Below are 21,157 nucleotides of genomic sequence, written 5' to 3' on the forward strand. Positions count from 1 at the left end.
ACTAGAGGCGCTTTTGTACCGCTTTGAAGCATCGAACTCGTGGCTCAGTGTTCGATGCTTCAAAGCGGTACAAAAGCTCGTGGCTCAGTAAAATAAAGAAAAAAAAAACTCTTGGCTCAGTGGTAACGTCTCCGTCTCACACCCCGGAGACCCTGGTTCGATTCCCACCTAGCCCATCTTGCAAGTTGTTTTTTATTCATAAAGTGCCTGCTGGGATTTATCGCTCACGGCCAACGCCGACGACACCGCCTTTTCTGCGACACGAGCTCCTTAACGCTGTCGCGTTAAAAGGACGTACTAGTAAATGTCACATTACCAACCATATGTTGGAGGACAGCTCAGTAACGCTACAGATTTCATGGCCTGGGTTGTTGGGGAAGGGTGCAGAATGAGTGATGAAGGCCAGCAGATAAAAAAATGGATAGAAACAAAAGCTCAGTGAACATATGTTGGAGAACAACAACAACAACAACAATAATAATAATAAAACCTGACATGCATCTGCGTCGAACACGTCAGTGCGGCACTCAACGTCCGAGGGATACTTCGCAAATTGTTCAGATCATGGAAGTTTGCGGAATGTTTAGACTCCAATCGGCAGTGTCAATGCGCGGCTTTTAAAAATGATGGCTAAGGGGTACGTTAGCTTCATTTCACAGAGCCCTGCGATGAGTGGAAGACGAAATCAAGTCGCGTTTAGAGAAGCACCTGTCTTTAGCATACCTTCGCTCTTTTCTAGGGTTTCATATCTATCTATCTATCTATCTATCTATCTATCTATCTATCTATCTATCTATCTATCTATCTATCTATCTATCTATCTATCTATCTATCTATCTATCTATCTATCTATCTATCTATCGAGGCCATTCCCACGTGACGCACGAAAAAAGAACGAAGGTGAACTGAAGCCAGGAGACGGGGGTCAACTGCCTTCGCATGGCTTGTGCGCGGTGTGGAGTACGACGAGCTAGCTGGACGGACTGTAGAGTTGGTGATCTGCGAGCGGTAGAACCTACGAGAGAGACAAAAGCAGTCCCGACTTATCGCCTAGATTCTCACTTGACATGCTTAGCTAGGCATTCAACGGGGAGCATCGCTCGAATGAAAGCAGAAATCAGCGAACCTCTCTGCGGAGTTCTGGACACATTTGACAGCGCTAAATAAGTTATACTGACGAGGATCGCATATAGCTGCATGCGTACATCGGTGTAATTGCGACCTACAGCTTCTCGCTTCCGGGTGATCCACAATGCTGAGCGTCTCGGACCGAAACGCGGTTCGTTGTCGCTGTGGAGGTGCTGGCCTCGACTCCTTTCCTTTTTCTTTTTTGTTCCTCGCTTGTCAACACCGCTGCTCGGGGTCGCGCCGCACGTTTACGACCCCGGGGGTCGGAGCTCTTGCGTGCCTGCCTTGTGTGCCTGCGCAGTGCGGGTGTCGGAGACAAAGTGGAGAAAGGGGACAGAAACAAGAGAGAAGGAAAGACAAGGCAGCCGCGAAAGACGCGGGGTCGAGGGAAATAAGACAGTTGGCAGCGAGGTTGTTTTCACGTTCGCGATAAGATGGGCAGAGAGAGAGAGAGTGGCACTTCGCTCCGCACTTGCTAAAACCGTGCAACGCTGTCGATTCCGGGATTCAAGATCTATTTGCTTTACGTTACTGGCGTATATGTATTGTATGTATAGAATACATTTGGGCATATGTGTTGAAATTTCGTATACGATCGGGTATGGCTGAATAGTAGTTATTTCTTTTCTTTTCAGTTTTCAATGCCTGTTTGAGTGGAACAGTACTACAATTAAACATATGGGATAACGGTTGTCTGTAGCGTATGTGGAGATGGGGACCTTTGTCAGGCGTACTCGCCTTTAGCCGTCGTCTCGACTTGAACTTTCAAGAAAATAAAGTGCACCGTAAAGTGTGGTAGATTCTGTTCTATAAACTGCGAAACATTGTGGAACTCCCTAAATTTTCACTGTCATCTCTGATTGGCTTGCAGTTTGCTTAGGTATGCTTTCTTTGTCTTGTAACGTCAGCATCACAGCATTCAACAACGTGGCGGGGTTAGCATCCAAAATTGCACCGATGGTCGCTTATAAAGGCGACGACGATTGATTCCGCGAGTTCGGAGTGAACGAAGCCGACTCCAAGAATAGGCGTTGGGACAAAAGGGAGGATCCTTTCTGAGACAGGAGTGGTGGAAAAAAATTCTTCACAAGCAGGGACTAAATTTGAAAGTTGGACACGTGTGATGGAACGTGGGTTCGCACACATAATCGCGTGTTCTTTGACTGGTAACGTTTATACCATAGCCGTCAGTCTGTGTTAATGAACAAGGTTCGTGTGCATTGTATACTCCCCGTGCCTTCATCTTCTGTTCCAGTTTCGTGGTATTCGCCACGTTGACTGTTGTACTAAAAATTACTAGAAGGATCTCATGCGCTAGTGTCTACACTCTGCAGTTACATTTCTAGGCACTAGTCCTAGACACTAGTAGTGTCTTATAAGGTGGTTCAGAATGGTGGTAAGCACGTTTATTGGCCCAAATATTCATCCTTCAGGCTTCAAATAGCTCTGCGACCTTCAAGATTGATCATATTTACCAATACATAGTGCGTTATAAATGCAACAATTCGCTGTGATTGCGCATGTGGGCAGGTACTAATTAACTTGCTGCGTTTAGAAGACTACGTGAGTGCGTGAAGATTCAGAAATGCCAGGAGAAAAAAGCAACTTCGGAAATAAGTTGGAAGCCACCAGCTCGCGAAGACTAGACAGATCACTGTACTAACTGTCATTCCCTTGTTAGTCGAGTTATTCTAGTGTTAAAAGTTTCGTGTAGTGATTTTCTTATGGACGTTTATGGTCCGTCTGAGGAACGAGCATGTTCAGGAATTTTGGACACTTGCCCCTTTGGCTATGTGCTGAACTTCCCCACCGTGCGCCAGTGTAGCTCAATGAGCAGCATTTAAACGAAAGAAAGGAAATATATTTTAATAGATTGGTTGTACTTTAACAAATTTCAATTAGCAATGTCGAGAGTATTAGCATGCGTATTTACGGCACTTAATCTTAACGTCTTTGCTGCGTTATAACAGTGTTTTGGTCAGGATTAAAATACTGCTATGACGCAGTAGACAAGTTACGGATAATTACTGTAAATACGCATCTTATTAGAACAGCGTAAGGGCCCGAAGTTGCTAGCGCAATGGTGTAGAAATTCGGGCGTCCTTTTCAGATATAATATTTAAAGAATGCTGCCCACTGAGTTAGGCTGGGGCACACCAGCGAAGTTCGACAGATGTCCAAAATCCCTCGATATTATTGCGGGAATGCATGTACGTCATCTCTTCTCACTGGTTGACACCTACACTAGCTCCCACGATGCTGCACGCATTTAAGGAAACAGGGAGCTGCGGCTCTTATTTCGGGTGCCGAAAGTTGGCGGCTCCTGCGTCTGCAAAGAGCTTCAGCAAGCAGAAGTTGTTCTCGTCCACACCGAGGTCTGCCTCTCTCTCTCTCTTTCTCTCTCTCTCTTCTACGTACGTTGCCTCGTGATGGCGCGCCAAGGTCAACGACCAGCAGAGACGAGGTTTAACGGCACGTGAAGAAGTGCGTTTTGCTTACCTACGTTGTCTTCTGCTCTCTAACAGTGTAGCCGGGATTAGTGAGGTTAAGGCCTAACTCCAATTTAATAGTGGTATCGCATTTCTTGTAGAGAGACGAATTGTGCAGAAGACAGGGTGAAAGCGAAAAATGTGGGGAGGGCACACGGATCTCTCTGTGTGGGTCGGGAGAAAAAGGGAGAGGACGTTAAGCAAATAATAAAGATAGAAAGAAAGGTACCGAATCTGCACTGCAACTTAAAATGTGGGGCGCCTAAAATACCCTATCTCCTTTATTCTATCGTGCACTCAAGTATTTCCTTTTTCGAGAAAGCTCGATAAAAAAGCTGGGCATGCGCATTACAACTAAGTGCGAAATGAAAACTGCAGTGGGTCCAGACCTCACCCGCTAATCCTGAATCTCACCTTCCAATCTCGAAGGCCGTGATTTGCTGTACTGCGGGTGCCCAAAGCTCCTGCGAGAGGTGGAAGTTTGTCGTCATCGGCCGCTACTATATGGCACCTCCTAACCTCAGAGTACTTACCCCAGAGTAATGGAAAGTGATCTCGACAGTCGGGCTCTTCCGCAATGCGGGCGCTGTAGAGTTTCATCATGCACGATAAGAATTGCTCTGATCCAATAAAATCCAACTGACACCTCGCTCCATCTATATTGAATTAGCTTTTTGAAGTACAAAAATCGAGGTTTGCGTTAGAGTTGAGGGCAGTAAGTTTTCCATTTGTGGCCGTGAAATATATGACGCATGTTACTGCCCGCTATAGTTGAGCGCGAGTTAAACCGAATAAATACGGTAAATCTACGTACCCTGACAAAGATATTGCCTGTGTCAGTGGCGATAGCACGTTACCACCTTGTACTTGTATTTACCTTTAGCACGGATTCCTAATATCGTCTTTGAATGCGAACGGGCGAAATGGGACTTCGCCGATAGTAAGTAGAGCACAAGGACTGAACGCTAATACGCGCTTCCATATCGGTATTCGACTGGGCTTTCTACCTTTCCTATAACGCTAAACATGGACTTCTTCTTGTAAGTGGCTGAGTGCCCGTACCTGTATAATCCATGACCGAGACTTCCCAAGGGACACCATAGAACGGTTATGGTGTGTCGATTTCGAATTGTCCACTACCAAGTCCATCAGTTATACGTGTGTTCTCACTTGACGATCTTATATTTTGTAAAGCCAGCAAAGTTATTATTATTATTATTATTATTATTATTATTATTATTATTATTATTATTATTATTATTATTATTATTATTATTATTATTATTATTATTATTATTATTATTACGCACCTGGTGTTGCCACTGCTGTGACAATTCAGCGAGCAAACAATGCGCGTGCGGATGTCAACTCAGTCGCATCTCTTCTTTCTTTCTTTTTGAACAGGACGCAATCGGCTTTCCTCAAGGCTTCTCCAAGCCCTTACAGCTTAAAATTGCCAGAAAAGTGCGAAGTTAAGCTAAAAGAAATAAGCTGAAACTATGCGTGACGAAGACGCGAAAGCGCACGAATACATGCATGCGTAAATATTTTTAAAGTACACGTGATCACCTCAAATGTAAACTTTCGGCAGAGACCTATCTCGGCGGGGGAGAAGTGACTGGATTAAAAGTAAGGAAAAAAGAAGCTCAAAAGAAAAATTTATTAAACCCCGAAACTTTTGAGCGTTTCGACCTCAGCGTTTCGACAGGTTAGTGGCAACCTTGTGCTGACCTTGAAAGTTCCGAACATTCGTGCAAGGGCCGCACTTTCTTACCTCACGAACTTCCCCAGGTGCGGCCTTTTCAAGGGTGCTCGTAGACGCCCTCGTCCTTCATGCCGTCTATGGGCAAGATTAGGTTAGGTTAGGTTAGGTTAGGTGAGCGCCACTAAATGGTTTTGGCTACTGTGTCCAAATACACCCACGCCACGAACTTACGTTCCAAGAGCAGTCAAGCTACACTGATGCGCTCCTGAGCCTTCTCTCTTTCAAGTTGCCCCTTCGGAAAGGCGGCTTCGTTATACTGTATGCTTCAAATTTAATGTGAAGAGGACTTCCCCTCACTAAAACTGTTAATGTGGAGAAGCAAGCCTTAACTAAAGTTATTAGCAAGCTTTGCATGCGCAATGCTGCGCCCCTCACGCGTGCACGCAGATGCAGGTTTGGAGACCCCCACTCACCTCCAACCCTCCCACAAGGTAGAAAAAACAAACAGAAAAATCAAGTCTACAATATTGTGCCTGTGCCGTTGTAATTTAATCTCGGGTGAGAAAGCCACATAAACGTGAATGATACTTCGGGAAAGAACAAACTCCACAAATGAGACTGGTGTCATAATGGTAGATTTATTATCCGGGGAGTATGATCGTTGAGGCGAATCTCTCATTAAGTTTTACTCGAGCGTAACATCCATACTCTAGAGACGCTCGAACATGACAAAAGTTACCAGTCTTTCAGGTTTTTTTGTGAGCGTGGTCACCTAAGGCGTCCCTTCAGGAGACGCTCTGCATTTGTATGCCTGTCCACGTTATAATTCTTTTCTCGTGTGCTCCTTTCTTTCTAAATCTTCTTTTTTTTTCATAACGAGATAAAAATATGTTTTGCGCATTGTCTGGGATTTTACAAACGTGCGTCATGACGCGTGGACGTTATGGTGGTCACGCTCGTTTGACTCCACTTTTTACGGTCGCCTCCGATTCTCTGGATGCAACCTATCGCTTTTCATATCTCTCGCGTTTCACCTTTTTGCTTTTCGCCTGTCGTCTGCTTGAGCCGTGGTGTCAACATCTTGCATAACGCCCGTCGACCAGCTTTATCTTGCCGTCTGTTTCTGCTTCGGTTTCTCAGTGGGACGTCCTTACACCGTCCCTCTCGATGCAGCGATGCTGATGTCTCTTCGCACTATTTCGTCGGCATTCCCAGGTACTTTCGATGTTTCTTTCCTTCAATGCCGGCACAGTAACTCAAGAAACTGAGACTCACGTTAGAGCGCTACTGAGAGGGCTTCGAGCACAAACAAAGAGTTTCCTGCAAAAATATTACTAGGGGAAACTGTGGACCAAGTGTCTATAGATGCTGCAACAAGCATGGCCGTTCGTCCAGCATGAGAATGAGGGTTACTTCATTAATTTGCCTAACCTGCCTCTTTCTGGCGTCGGATGGCCCTTGTGACTTTGCAAATCGATCGTTTTAGAGAAAATATTATGCTACAAACGCAACAATTCGCAGTGATTACCTATACGCACGCAGTCATTTTGCCTACTACGTTTTAGAGAAATGGAATTGCTTCGAAATTTGGAACAATAAAGGCAGATACTGTGTAATAAATAAAGCCAAAGAATGTATCAAGCCATGCGCTCGAATGTTAAACCATTCCACGCATAACAATCGTTCCCGTGACAGCTGAACGGTCGCTGCACCAGAGTTCCCTGTGGTAATTTCAGCAGGAAACTGTACGATCACAAGTAACGGAACGCATTTGGAAAACGTCTCCGCGACTTCACGCCCGCCTCCTGTCGACAAAATAATCCACATATGCAAATATTAACGCTGTATATCAACAATTCGCGCTTGCGAACCAAAAGAAAGCCATGACGTGGCATACTTTGGCAAAGGGAAGCTTCACTTGTTTGTCTGCAGACGCGCTTTCGGCCGAGCTTCCAGGCAGGATGCACAGCCGCCATCGTGTTTGGACAGCTGTGAAGCCTGCGTCAGGCTTGACTTCGATGCTGTCTTCACGAAGCTCTTTGTTCTATTAGTCGGAATTGGATGAAGCCTTTAGATGACCGCTGTCCGGCCGTTTCGTTGTCCATTTTGCCATGGAGGAACAAAACACTAAGGAGTAAGGCATACTGCTTAACACATTCCGTCGTCGTCTTGTTCCACAGCTGGCTCCGTTGCCGCTGATCATTCCAGCGCAAAATTTCATTTCTCTTCTGTTCTCCTAATGGGGAGGCCTTGTTAACTTTTATGCGAAGCATATTAACGTAGGTTTCGGGCCTTCGCGCGACGCCCGGCGGTGGCCACCATTGACCCTGAAGTGGGGTTACGTGACATGACGTCACGTGATGACGTCACACCGGCTGCAGATGGGGCCTCATATTGCGCCGTCGGTCGCCTCCCGGCGGTGGCCACCATTGACCCTGAAGTGAGATCACATGATGTGACGTCACGTGATGACGTCACACCGGCTGCAGATGGGGCCTCATATCGCGCCGTCGGACGTCGCCCGGCGGAGGCCTCCACGCTTCGGTTCGCGCCGTCGTGCGCGACCCGGCGGCGGCGCCACCATCGCTGCATCACGTGATATGTCACGTCACGCCAGGGATGAAGCGACGCGCGCCCGCTGTCGCGTCAGTCTCTGTGCCCGCAACCGCGCCAGCGTCTTTGCGCCGGGCGTGTATGCGGTCAAGATGCGCTAAGGTTAAGCGCAGTGGATGCTTCGCATCCACTGGGCTTAACCTTGATAAGCCTCCAATTTTTTTTTTCACTGTGGTATGAACCATTGCTCAAGGGGCTATCAGCCAGTCATTGTCTTACGTGACGGGCGCATTTAATAACAGTGGGCACCCCAGCTCGGTGGAATAGTAAAGCTTTCAATCAAGCAATTAATAGCAGAGGTCGTGCGAGAATGTGTGTGCAACCCTATCGCCACGATGACCAAAGATCGGGACAATAAGTATGTTCGTACCTTTGCTCAAAATTATACGTCACCTCTGTGTCGTGTGCTAAACAGCTTCGCTGGACATCCAATTTCACAGAGTGGAATTGCTCATGATTTTTTTTTTGTATAATCTCCGGCCATACAGACGGATTTCCGCCATACAATGCTTGCGCATCAAAATGAAAAGATCATGAATCATTCCACATTGTGTAGGTGGATGACCAGCGAAGCTGTTTAGCGCACGACACGGAGGCGACATAGAATTTTGAACAAAGGTACGAACGTATTTATTGTCCTGATCGGTGGTCATGGTGACGACCGGTATGCGCACACGTTCTCGTATCACCTCCTTTATTGAATGTGTCCATCATGAAATACAGTGAATGTCTCATACCCGCTTAAGCAATGGTTTTTACTACGGTAAATAATAATAAAAAAAAATTAACGGCCCCTCGCCATTACGACGACAGAAGAAAAAGAATTGGCAGTGGCTTAGCTCGGCTAAGCCAGGATATACGTAGCGAAAGCTAAGCCTTGCTTAATCTTGATTGCAAGTCCAGGTTAGTGTGGTTGTCTAGCTATCTTGCAGCGTTTAGCCAGTCGTTCGGCGCGTTGTTCATCTGTTTCCTGGGCGATTAATTTAGTCTCCATCTCGTCCGATGTCGATTGCGGGCCTCCTCCTGCTTTTCAATATTGTCGCCGTCCATACTGCCACCTCAACTGTGGTTGCGGCGCACGCAAGCTCTCCTTTTCAATCCTCCGACATGTTATCAGTCATGCGACGCAGCTGGCGAAGCGAACGAAGGCGAGCGCAACGACGAGGAACGCGGTGTGACGTCATACCAAACGTTGGAAGCGGAAAGGTGCGGCGCTGCGCAGCGGCGGAACACCTGTGGCTCGATGCTACTAGTGGCGCATGCGTAGTAGTCACTGGGGAGCGAGAGAGAGAGAGAGAAATATCCGTGGCGAGGCGCGCGTTGTGACGTCATGTGCCTCCTCGGAACACCGCCACGGCGAAATCGCAAGTTCGCGGTCATTAAAGCGTTCTCTTTAAAATCAAATTCTACGCTGGATTAATGAGCGGCAGCGGAGCCTGCTATAGAAGACGCCGACAACGACGAACGCGCGACCGTAGGCACGAGTGGATTCGAGCGGTTCCGCCGAGAGACGCAAACGAGCCAACTGTGGACGAAGACGACGATGATCGAGCCATTGCTGATGATGATAGTTGTTGATGTTTATGATGACGACGACGACGATAGTTTCCTCTTGCCAATGAATAACTCATGCCACATTTAACCAATGAGTGGCAACAGAGTCAGTTGTGGAAGGAGACGACGACGACGAACGCGTGAGCACTGGCACGAGCGCTTTCACGCGGTTGCGCCAAGAGGCGCCAACGAATTGGTTCGCGCTAAGTAATGCTTCGATGGTGGTTGCCGACAGCGGCTGGGTGACATTTGTTTTATTCTGTTTTGTATTAGCGACAGACGGAAGATAAGTTAGATAAAGGTTTTACGTTAAGGGAATGAATCAATTGGTCAGTAAGCTTTCCTTTGAAAAATAACAAGATAGAGAAAGTATTGTAAAGTAATCTTCATAGGTACCTTGTGAAACTACGCAGGTTTTACAAAGTGGTACGTCCTGGCCGTGCTGTTACGATAGCTCCAATGAGGATGTCAAGCTGAGCGTACTTGCTCTTCATAACATGTCTAGTAAACCTTTCTGAAATCGTAACAATACAAGTATTCATTGAATGTGGACAGAATGTTGGTGCCCCCTTGATTTCTATGCCAGCATCGGACCAACTGTGGAAGTTCATGAAGCACATCTGCAAATGCTTTCTGTGTGCGTGCTCTCGTATACATGATCAATTTTGTATATACACATCTCATACCATCACTTCAAAATTATGTAGTGTCCCTCTCACATCATCATTTTACATGTGTGTGTGTGTGTGTGTGTGTGTGTGTGTGTGGAACATGATATTATTATACATGTGACAATTTACCACCATTGGCATCTTCGCTTTTCATTGCTGCGGGGGCCTTTTGTCTATGGCATAACATCATCGCCGCGCTCCGTTCACCCTCCCCGAGAGGCTCTAATCTGAGCTACTGTCGTTTCTGTCAGAGTTGTTCATTTTTGTATGTACACATCTCATAGCATCACTACGAAGTTATGTAATGTGCCTCTGTAACATCATCATTTTACATAACCATTGTGTACACTGTATACATTAAACATCATTTTATATGTCGTAATTAATATGTCGCAATTAGTTTATGTGTAATTATGCGCTTCGGTTGGTCTGTGTGGTTATACGTTAGTGAGTGAGGACTCGGACACTACCTTGAAAACGTGCCGTGTGTATACAATGCTTCGTTTGTTGTATATGTTATCGACCCGGTGGTATCGTGCCGTGATTGCGACTCGGTGTTCGTATCGTGTCTTGTTGAAATAAACTTTTCCCAAACGCATCGAGTTTTCATTGCGTCAGCACGCGGTCTCTTAGTTTCATAGATCAAGAAACGGCCGGCATTCGATCGCCTTGAACATTGCTGCATATTTAATGTACTGACCTCATTCGGCCTTTCGCAAAATTTTGTGCAACTTATCATCAATGTCTATTCAAATATTCGAAGTACATTATTTCTTGATGGTCGTGAAAATGCACCATTTCCCGTTACTCTTGGTGTTAGTCAAGCATTCCCTCTATTCCCAGCACTCTTTGTGATCAGCCTTGAGCCATTTCTGCGCTCGGTACTGAGAGACCCTTACGTGTGCGGTCTGCCACTGCCTGGTAGCGGTGTTGTGAAGGTGACAGCCTTCTTCGATGACATCACATTGTATCTCGGGGATGAAGACAGCTTCCCCCGCACTCTTGGAATTTTCAGTGAGTACGAAAATATTCCAGGCGCTGCGCTAAATCTTTCAAAATGTTGTTATTTGTCATTTGTTCACCACAGACGAGCCTAAGTCCCATTTTCCGTCTTCAAAAGAGCGATTCACTTCGTATTTTAAGCCTTGATTACATTTATAATGGCATATCAGTCAGGGAAAGAGCGGTGCGGATAAGAGAGCGAACGGGGATAACCGATATTGTAATTGACACTAAGCGAAAAATATTGATCTGGGCAGCCCATGTAATGTGTAGGATAGATAACCGGTGGACCATTAGAGTTACGGAATGGGTAGCAAGAGAAGGGAAGCGCAATCGAGGATGGCAGAAAACCAGGCGGGGGGAATGAAACCAGGAAATTTGCAAGCACAAGTTTGAATGGGTTGGCGCAGGACAGGGGCAATTCGAGATCGCAGGGAGGGGCCTTCGTCCTGCAGTGCACATAGATATGCTTACGACGACGACGACGATGATGATGATGATGATGATGGTGATGATGAGAGTCCAATCCAAGTAGCTTGCTAGTCGTTGCGCAAAATTGTTTTTCGGCTTTCTGTACAACAGTTATGCATATAAAACTGTGGCAGAGGCACTGAAGACTGCTCACCTGTGGGAATGTGAAAGCGTTATAGTCCCTTTGGTGAAATGTTTTTTTGTTCCTTCCTCCACGATTTGACCCTTCTACGGCGAGTACTGGAACCCAGCCTGAGTATACTAGAGGGATACCTTGCGCGACAATTGTTCAGCCGCCGTGAGTACTACGGGTAGTGGGTGAATTTTTCTACGATTTGGCTTGGATTTGCTGAGAAAGAGCACAATGGCTCTGTCTAATGTTCTGCTCCCCTACGTGGTAACACCTCGCAGCTTGTCGCCAGACCAGTTAGGTGATTTGCATTCACAATTAATTCATCTCGTTGCGTATTTTCTAGCGAAACCTGCTTCTTGCGCTCGCCGGGCTGCGTGGTGTTATAGTGCTCGTCGCCCATTGTGAGGACGGTTCGAGCGGTTGCCCGAGGACGTAAAAAATTTTCGCGTTGCGAGCGCATATGAATATGAAAATCAGTGTCGCGACATCACTATATCTCTCAAAAGTACGACATGGAGCACTTTCTTTCAAGGCCAAGGAATGTCCCAAGATGTAGAAGGCGTGGCTCAATCCCCGTCACAGCCGCTTTCATGTCGCTCACGCAAGCCGCACTGTCGACAAGTACGAGTTCAAGAGCGGGGCCGAAGGTACTTACGCTCCGTTATGGCGTCGCTCCAAGATCTATTTCGAGTAATTGTACGGACGTTTCGTGCGCGTGACTTGAGAGAGTCTCCGACGCCGAGGGGTGAGTCAGGAAATAAAAGAGGAGGGGGGGGGTGCACGATGATGAACGACGCGTGTAGATTAGGCGATCGATCAAACACATGGCGTTCGATGTTTGCGTGAGCAGTCATTGTGCAGGCGCGTCCTGCGTGCCGGGCTTCTGGAGTGAAAGTGATAACGCGACGTCTCTTTCACGCTATTTCTTTCGTTTTCATTTTCCTTTTTCTTTAAGCGATTCGTGGCCGCTTTGTGGCCATCATCTAGAGCACGCCGCTGTCGTCGATTTCAGTCGTGCCAAATCGAAGTCATCATGTCAGGACGCGATAGGACAGCTGCACTTTCCTCGTTCAATTGTAAACGCGTCCAGTGGTGGCTTTGGCTTGCTATGTAGCTCAGATAGAAGGCGATATGGGAATTTTCGAGAACGGTCATAAAGGACGCTGCTAAACATGTGGAAGCGTCAGCGAGTCACTGATGATGTCGCAACGAACTAGAGCACACGGTGGAAGCAAACACATGCACTGTCAAATACCTAAAAATGACGAGTTCTTAAGTAAATAAATGTAAATAGAGAGAGAGCGAGAGAAGAAAGAAGAGTAGCAGAAAGATAGTCAAGAATGAATACTTCTTTCATTACCCTGCACGGGAGAAAGTGGAAAGGACGAACGTGTAGAGGGAAAAAAGGGGGAGAGAGGTATGGAGGAGAGCACCCAAACATAACGCTTATTAGGCTCTCCCTCAAAGCCTATTGATCTTTAGTCTTCAGGTAGTGGCCGGCAGCTCGGCTAATCAAGCGCCGAGCAAAAAAGAAAAGAAAAATGCTTGCCTCTCCGCACTGTGTAAGATGGAAACGCAGGGGAAACGAATTACCTCCCTGTGCTATTTGTAAATGAATGGCGGCATGGAAGGGCTAATATAAGCTTGCAAGTATAAATCCCCGAGCACACAAACGAAAGGGCCCGTGATTTACACGCTCTAAGAGCCGCCTAATATGGCGGTCATCGCTCCTACACTCGGGTGTCCACGCCTATACGGTATTGCGAGGTTGTCGCGTAGCACGTTATCACAGGTGACCCCATAATGCACCCCCCCCCCTTTGTTTCTTTTTATCTCTTCGTTCCTGCACTCCTGTATGGTTTCGACGAGATTAAAGACGGTGCGGGCTCTTTCCCACACGGCTTTCACCGCTGAAGAAAGCTTAGTGTCACGCCGGGCAACGCTTGTGCCGAATCTCACCGGTCGGCAAACCGAAGTCAGCGGGCTTCGAACCTGCTACTTCCTGCAGACGAGGCGGACGCTCAGCGACGATGCCACCTATGCTTAGAGAGGTGTTACGGAAGATGGTGGGGGAGGTGGAAGGGGAGGAGAGGGGGAGTCTTTCATTATAAGCTACCACCAGATTTTTCGGCTATCTGCGCTGGTGTAGCTTTCTCTGCGAAGCGCTCAAATTCATGGCGTTCATTCATTTATTTATTTTTTGCTCCTACCTTTCGGCGTGCCGGACACCGTAGTAGCATGCACCGACGTCGGCTAATTCTTCCCCGCGCTTCTGCTGAGAGGGCAGGCAGGCAGCATCACTGGCAATAAAAACCTGGCTCCCGCTGACGTGGGCAGACTGCCGGCAGCGGTATGGCGCGCCAAACGAATCCCCCCTTCCGGCGGAAGCACCCGGAAGAGACTAGCGAACGACTCTCCCGGCCAATGTGTAACGAGCATCGGAGTAAAGAAGCAACGAATGGGCAAAGAAATAAACAAAAAAAAGATGAGAAGAAGAAATAGAAGCCAGTTAAGGTGATTCGAAGGTGAAAGAAACCCGCTGAGACCAGCAGTAATGCGGTCGAAGAGCTCGGAATGCGGCCACCGGCTGCGGAGGTGCAACGTTCCTGCTTTTTTCTATAAGCGCCGCAGTCATTCAACAACATAAAAAAGAAAGGCTAATACGAGCAGTAAGGCTGATAGCAGTCGCGCCTTTGATGCCGTGCAATACGATTATTAAGGCTGTTCCTTCCCGTTTGCGGTTTGCCTTACACGTTCTCTCTCTGTTTCTCTCTTTTCGGTTATTTTTAAATTGTTGTCCTTTGTTCCGTTCTCTCTTTCTGCACGTGACATATGTACCGCGTGAATAGGTTTCGGCGTGTCGGGGGTGCGTTTCCGCGCGACTGATTGGCTGCTGGACTGTGCACACCCCACCACACTGCCAGAACTTGCCTTGCGGAGAAGACACACGCCCGCGATCTTTCGCGAACGTCTCGGACTGTTTCCACAACTTCCTATAGCAATTTCGTGGCGATGCCCGATGCTGTGCTGCTATCAATTTCGTGTTTTTCGCGTTGCTGGAACGACAATCGAGCGATCAGCTTTGCGCATCATTCTGCTTGCCTGCTTCAAAGTTGGCGCGGCGTTATTGTTTATGCCTTGCACCCGGCGCGGTGGCGTTGGTGTTGCGCTGCTAAGCCCTAGGGCGCTGCATCGAATCCCGGCCGCTGCGACCTCACTTGGATGGGGGCGGATGGAAAGAACGCCCGTGTTCCATGCATTGGGAGTGCATGTTAAAGAACACCGGGTGGTCGAAATGAATCCGGAGTCCCCCACTATACGGCGTGTATCGTGATCATATCGTGGTTTTGCCGCGTAAATTAAACCCCAGATTTCATTCACGTCTTTTCTTTTTCGCAATGTACGATTCATTCGCAAATACAATGCCCCGATGCAACGCTGGCGCTATGAGCAATGCTGCAGTGGACCTCTGCGAATTAATTTTTGAGCGGCTGGGATTATTTAACGTGCGCACAAGTCTAAGCATGCCGAAGGGGGGGGGGAGGCGGGGGGGGGAGCGTTTCTTGCACTGCGACCGCAGCCTGGATTCGAGCCCTCGACCTCGTGTGCAGCAGCGGCAAGCCATAGCGACCGAGCCGCCGCGAACGATCACGATGCTTCCACCTTCGTCGACGTGTCTAAATCTCGTCCGTCCTCTTCTCAGACGAATCGTCTTTTTTCTTTTTTTGTCTCGTTTCGATGAGCGTCGCATCGAGGAGTTATCCCCATTCTTCATCGTGAGGCGCCTAGTCGTGGTTATCGATGTGACCCAGTCATTTCCCTAGAGTCACGCGGACCCCACGGAATCATCTGCTCCTGCACTCAGTGGTGCGCGGCCGTAGCTTTCGCGTCTGTGAAATATACCTGTCCTTAGCTAGTCACTGTAACCCCTCCCCCCGTTTTCCACACCCTCACCTCACGTGCCTCCCGTCTTCTTGCGACTTCGCTCCCGTCTGTATGGTCCTTCCATTATGTCGCTGCTTCCGCGCATTCATGTCTAATTTTTTTTCCATGAGCGTCATTCCTGGGAAGCTTTAAAGACAGGCAAGAAAGAAAGAAGGAAAGAAAGAAAGGAAGATGTCTAGAGAGCGATGTGCGGACTCGCACGAATGCCGGCGACCGAATCAACTAAACTTTCGCGCTAGACTAAACGCGTAGGAACGAGCATGGACTAGTGGTTTCAAAAATAAAAGAAGAATCATAATAAAAAAAATATACACGTAGGATGCGTGACAACCAGGAGGGCCTGAGTTGGCGGCACTTTAATAAAGTAACGCGAAGGCATCGCCGCTGGAGTCCGGGTCGACGGGACGGGAATAAAAAAAAATTTCAAAAATAGGGAGGCTCGCGAATTCCCAGGCCAGCTTGCATGAATGCATCCGAAGAATGGGTCTCGAATCACAATTCTTAGCTTCGCAGCAGCCATCGTGTCCTTTCTCTCGCTCCCCCCCCCCCCCCCTCCTTCCGGTTCTTTCGCACGCTGCCTCCCTCTGGTGGAGCGTTGCCCCGAAAGGAATAGGAAGTCGGGCGGGCCCGTTCGCCTGTGACAGTGTTCGGCGATGTGCATCTGTAGCTTCGCCCTTTCTGTCCCACTTCTTCCTATTATTGGTCCCTCGCCCATTTCTCTCTCTTTCTTATGGTTCAGTGCCTGACACTGTCGTCGGCATCCCAGCGTCAGCCTCCTGCTGGCGACACATGCAGACTGCGAGATCGCTGTCTCCGCTTTGCACGCCTGCGTGCGCACGTGCGAACGTGCGCGCGTGCACATGTATGTATGTATGTATGTATGTATGTATGTATGTATGTATGTATGTATGTATGTATGTATGTATGTATGTATGTATGTATGTATGTATGTATGTATGTATGTGCGTATGTATGTATGTATGTATGTATGTATGTATGTATGTATGTATGTATGTATGTATGTATGTATGTATGTATGTATGTATGTATGTATGTATGTATGTGCGTATGTATGTATGTATGTAGTTAAGGGGGCAGGTAGTTAGGTAGGTAGGTAGGTAGATAGCAATGGCCTTCTCGCACATGGAGCTGAAGGCAGAAATGAAAACCAGCTGATCGCAGGGACTCGCAGTCGGCGTCGTTAAATTATTTTATACACGCTAATACGTGTAAGGCTTTTACGCGTGCACGTACAAATATGCGATTCCATATACCTGTAACTAATTCCTGTAACTAACTAACCTGTAACTGACCGTACGTCCGCACCCTTCATATTCTCAGTGAATCTGTGTTGTGTAATTCTGGACACTCTCTAAATGTCAGCATGTAATAATGATTAGTGACTGCTTGCTTAGCAATGACGCACTGAAATGCAGTACAATCTGTAGCATCGTTTTAATAACCGAAGAGGGGTCCAGTCAGAAATTAGGCAGATTCGGTTCCACCCGACTGCGCGTTTGCGTGCCAAGTGGGTTCGAGTTTGTCAACTCGCCGTCGCGATGACTCAAACTCTTCGCTATACTCCCTGGGCCCGACTAGCTGGTGTTTACGTGAGTCCGACGATCTGATATCGGGCCGACAAGCCCACTCGTCCAAACATTGCCGGGTACGCATAAAGGCAGCTTATCTTTCCCGTTCCACTTTCGATTTCTATGGTTCATCAAAGGGACGCTCAATATTCCACGCAGGGGCGGGCGGGAGGGAGGGGGGTGGATGTGACGCAGTCAGTGGAATCCTGTCTTCAGACCAACCGTGTTATCAAACACCCGAGTTCTTTTATGTCGAATAGCACCGCCCTCCTTATACTGCTGGAGCGTTGGCGGCGCGTCCTAAGATCGCTTTTATTCGATATACCAATTGCGTGTTTGTTTGCCTGAAGCATGAGATGATCCCCCCGGTATTCTGCTCGGGGTTCTCTACTACATGTATTATTTCGCCGTTTTATTTGGTATTTTAATTGTGTTCGTCTGTTTCTTTTTCTTCCCGGTGGCCAGAGAGGGCTTCGTCTCCGTTTATTACGTCATCGGGAACGTTGGGGATGCGAATAAAGTATGAGAAGCGCCTACGCAGAGGAGAGCAGTGGATTGGGAAAACGAATTCAATGGAACGAAGCAAGAAACGAAGCAAGAGAAGCGCACAAATGCAATGCGGGGCATGGGAAGGTATCCTGGAATCAGTGGAAACGGGGGCGGCAGGAGAAGAGCGGAAGCATGGAAGAATGGCAGCGAAACATACACAATTCGGTCTTTCTGGTCCATGTTCTGTGCTTTTGTGGCGTTTTTAGGTAGTGCGCGTTCGACGAGCATTCTTCATTGAGTTGTCTTGCTTCGGAGCCACCTCTTTATTTCTTTACATACTTAGTCCCCGGAATTCCCTGTGTCACCATGATTCATGCACGAGGGGAGCGAGGCAGCTTATTTTGCAATAACAAACAAACAAAACAAACAAACAAACCAAGGAAGGACAGGCACACAGAAGAAAGGAATGTTGTGTAGTTATTTCCAGCACTCCTCTTTCCTCGTCCGTGTTCTTTTTTGTGTCGTGCCTTTTGATGCACAGGAACACAGCGTTTCCAGCGCAAAGTCAGCTTGAAAAGGCTGGCAGCTGTTACTTGATTCTGAAGCTCCTTGTTCGGTCTCACAGCTTGCCGCTACATTGTAGAAGGTGCCATAAGAAAATCTTGGTATTTCAATTTTAGTGTTCGATGCAATGTGCATAAACTTTTTTTTATTCTGTTACTGATGAAAAGTCAAAACAGGGGAGATGTTTAGTATCGATAATCGAAACGTACGCAAACGTGACAGACGCTTTAACCAAAATAATATATATACCGTGCGTTTGAGCGAACACTTAAAAAAGAAAAGTGCTTGTGGCCAATAGCACAACTCTAGTCCATGAACCGTTCTACTCAAAGCGGCGGTCACTACTCGTACAAAAAGATGAAATGCATGATCGACTAATTAACAAAATTTTGTTCATTAAGTTTTAGCTAATTATGTCATGTCACATATAGCAATTTACAGCCGGAGAGTTCGCAAGGCATATCCAGTTGAAAATAATTCTGTGAATGACATCATTTACGAGATATGCGTGCTCAAACGTGAGGTAAAATTGCACTGCTTTCCACTTAGTTTAACAAAATGTTGTTCTCAAGTACTTACAAAACCAAGATGTTCACGCAGAAGATGTTGGTCGCTTGAATGCCGCACTCTAAATGCAGCAAATACAAACGCTACATGAACACGAAGACACAATGAACATGTAATTAAGGGTGCCTGTTAATAATAACAATGCCAGCGATAACTACTGTCTGACTTAGTATTTTTGTGATATTTTTGATTCCTCCAAAAATTGTACTAAGGCACACGCAGTGACGGTTCGAAGTTTTTCTCTTGGCCATGAACGTAACATTTTTCCTAAGGATAGTGGCCGTCTATCTAAGCCATGCAGTTTATTCGAAAAGTTCTTGCGGGGAGCATCATGATTTTTACAGTGTAGAAGAAGGCGTTCTATGTCTTCTTCAGCCTCTTCGCATGAGCATGTAGCGCTGTTAGTTTTTCTTATCCGATACAGGAAGCTTTTAGTATAGGCAGTGCCTAGTCGAAGCATGCGAACTGTTGTTTCAACAGATCGACTAATCTTAAACGTAATATTGAATTCTATTCCAGGATCTATGCTATATAATTGAGAGTTCTGCGCATCATTTATGAACCAAGTTTCCTTGGAGAATCTTCTACATAGTTTGCTCAATAGACATCGCGAATCACTTGCCTCTAGAGGAAGTAGTGATAATTCCTTCTGTTGATGTGCTGCACGTGCCCTGTGATCAGCTGTTCATTTCCTGTGATTTCGCAGTAACTTGGAATCCACTGGCAAGTCATGTCGTGTTGTAGATCTTTCGCTATGGCGCATGTCTTCTGCATTTCGCATGTCAATGTGCTGTTTGCTTTTCTGAAGCTGATTTCATTTAAGCGCAGCAGCGAGGCTTGTGAGTCACTCAGAATTACCCAGCGAAGTGGTTCGGACTGCTGACATATGTAAAGTAAAGCAGCAAGAATTGCGTAATGTTCTGCCGTTGTGGACGTTGTAAAGTGGCAAAGCTTATAAGCTCTTTTATCTTGGTATGAAGGTATATAAAACGCACATGTGGTGCTTTGTTTATAGCATGATCCACCGGTATACATGTGAATGCGATCTACGTACTTGGTGTAAAGATGCGTTAAAGTAATTGCTTTATCGCAATTACGGGCATATCACATTTGCGACCTACTCCAGGAATTGAAGTGACTATTTCTGGGATTTATAATGGCCATGGGGGATGAGTTGCGCAAATAGGCCAGTATTCGTAAGCAGGCAGTAAGTTCAGTAAGTTCACCGCCGTATTTCTACATGTATGCATGCAGCAGTTCTATCCTGAAGGTCTTGGCATAGTGGACGATTAGCGTGTTGTGTTGCCAAACGTAAAAAGGGAGGACAAGTTTCCCTAAATCTTAGCGCATGAAAAGTTGGTTGGCGGGACTAAGCAATGACCAAAGCACTGGCAGTTGCACGTGGAACACCAAGACATATGCGAAGGCTTCTGGCCAGCAATCTTCGAATTGTTTCCTCTAGATTACAGGATACACCACGTAGCAAAGTAACAGAGTATGCTATTCTTTGTCTAATAGTTGTCGAGTGAATGCGCAATAAGGAAGAGGTTGAATTACACCATTTCACTCCAGAAAATCGACGAAGAATTTTGATTAGGGAGTTGACTTTCTCCTCTAATGCTTTTATTTGGGGAGCCCATGATAACCGTCTGTCTATGACAATACCCAAGAACTTGTGTTGTCGCACAAGTTGCAGAGGCTAAGAGTCTAGCATGAGCTGGAATCTCTTTAGACATTTCCTTGTAAAGGAAATACAGCAGTTTTCTGGTGTGTTGTAATCATACCTGTGCTTTTGAAAAAAAATCATCAATTAGTGTTAGACGGGCTTGTAGATTTCGCTGAAATGCTTGAGTACTCGAGTCAGATACCCGTGTGCACAAGTCGTCTGCATGTAGCGAGTAATTCAAGGTAGCGGGCAGGATATGGGGTAATTCAGCCATAACACAGTTGAATACCTTGTATTTGTATCTCGAGATGTCAGCAATGACACGAAGGACAACACAACGGTAATTGTCGCTTGTTCTTAATTGACCTAATGAAATGATAAATAAATAGAAATGAAAGTCGATGATGACGTAACTGGCCGTAGGTCAGATAGGAACACAAGTCTTCGCATTGCGCGTGCGATGCTCTTACTATGTGACCAATAAAAATCAGTTTCCTTCTTTCTCGTATATATATATATATATATATATATATATATATACATATATATATATATATATATATATATATGA

At 46.6% G+C, this 21,157-nt stretch overlaps 1 protein-coding gene across 3 annotated transcripts in view; it reads left to right on the forward strand.

Annotated features, from left to right (window-relative positions):
* The window catches only part of LOC142575454 (dorsal-ventral patterning protein Sog-like), a 352,058-nt gene that overhangs the window by 93,427 nt on the left and 237,474 nt on the right, over nucleotides 1–21,157 (forward strand). The window lies entirely within an intron of this gene.

This window comes from Dermacentor variabilis, chromosome 3, assembly GCF_050947875.1.
Source record: "Dermacentor variabilis isolate Ectoservices chromosome 3, ASM5094787v1, whole genome shotgun sequence".
In the NCBI taxonomy this organism is placed as follows: Eukaryota; Metazoa; Arthropoda; class Arachnida; order Ixodida; family Ixodidae; genus Dermacentor; species Dermacentor variabilis.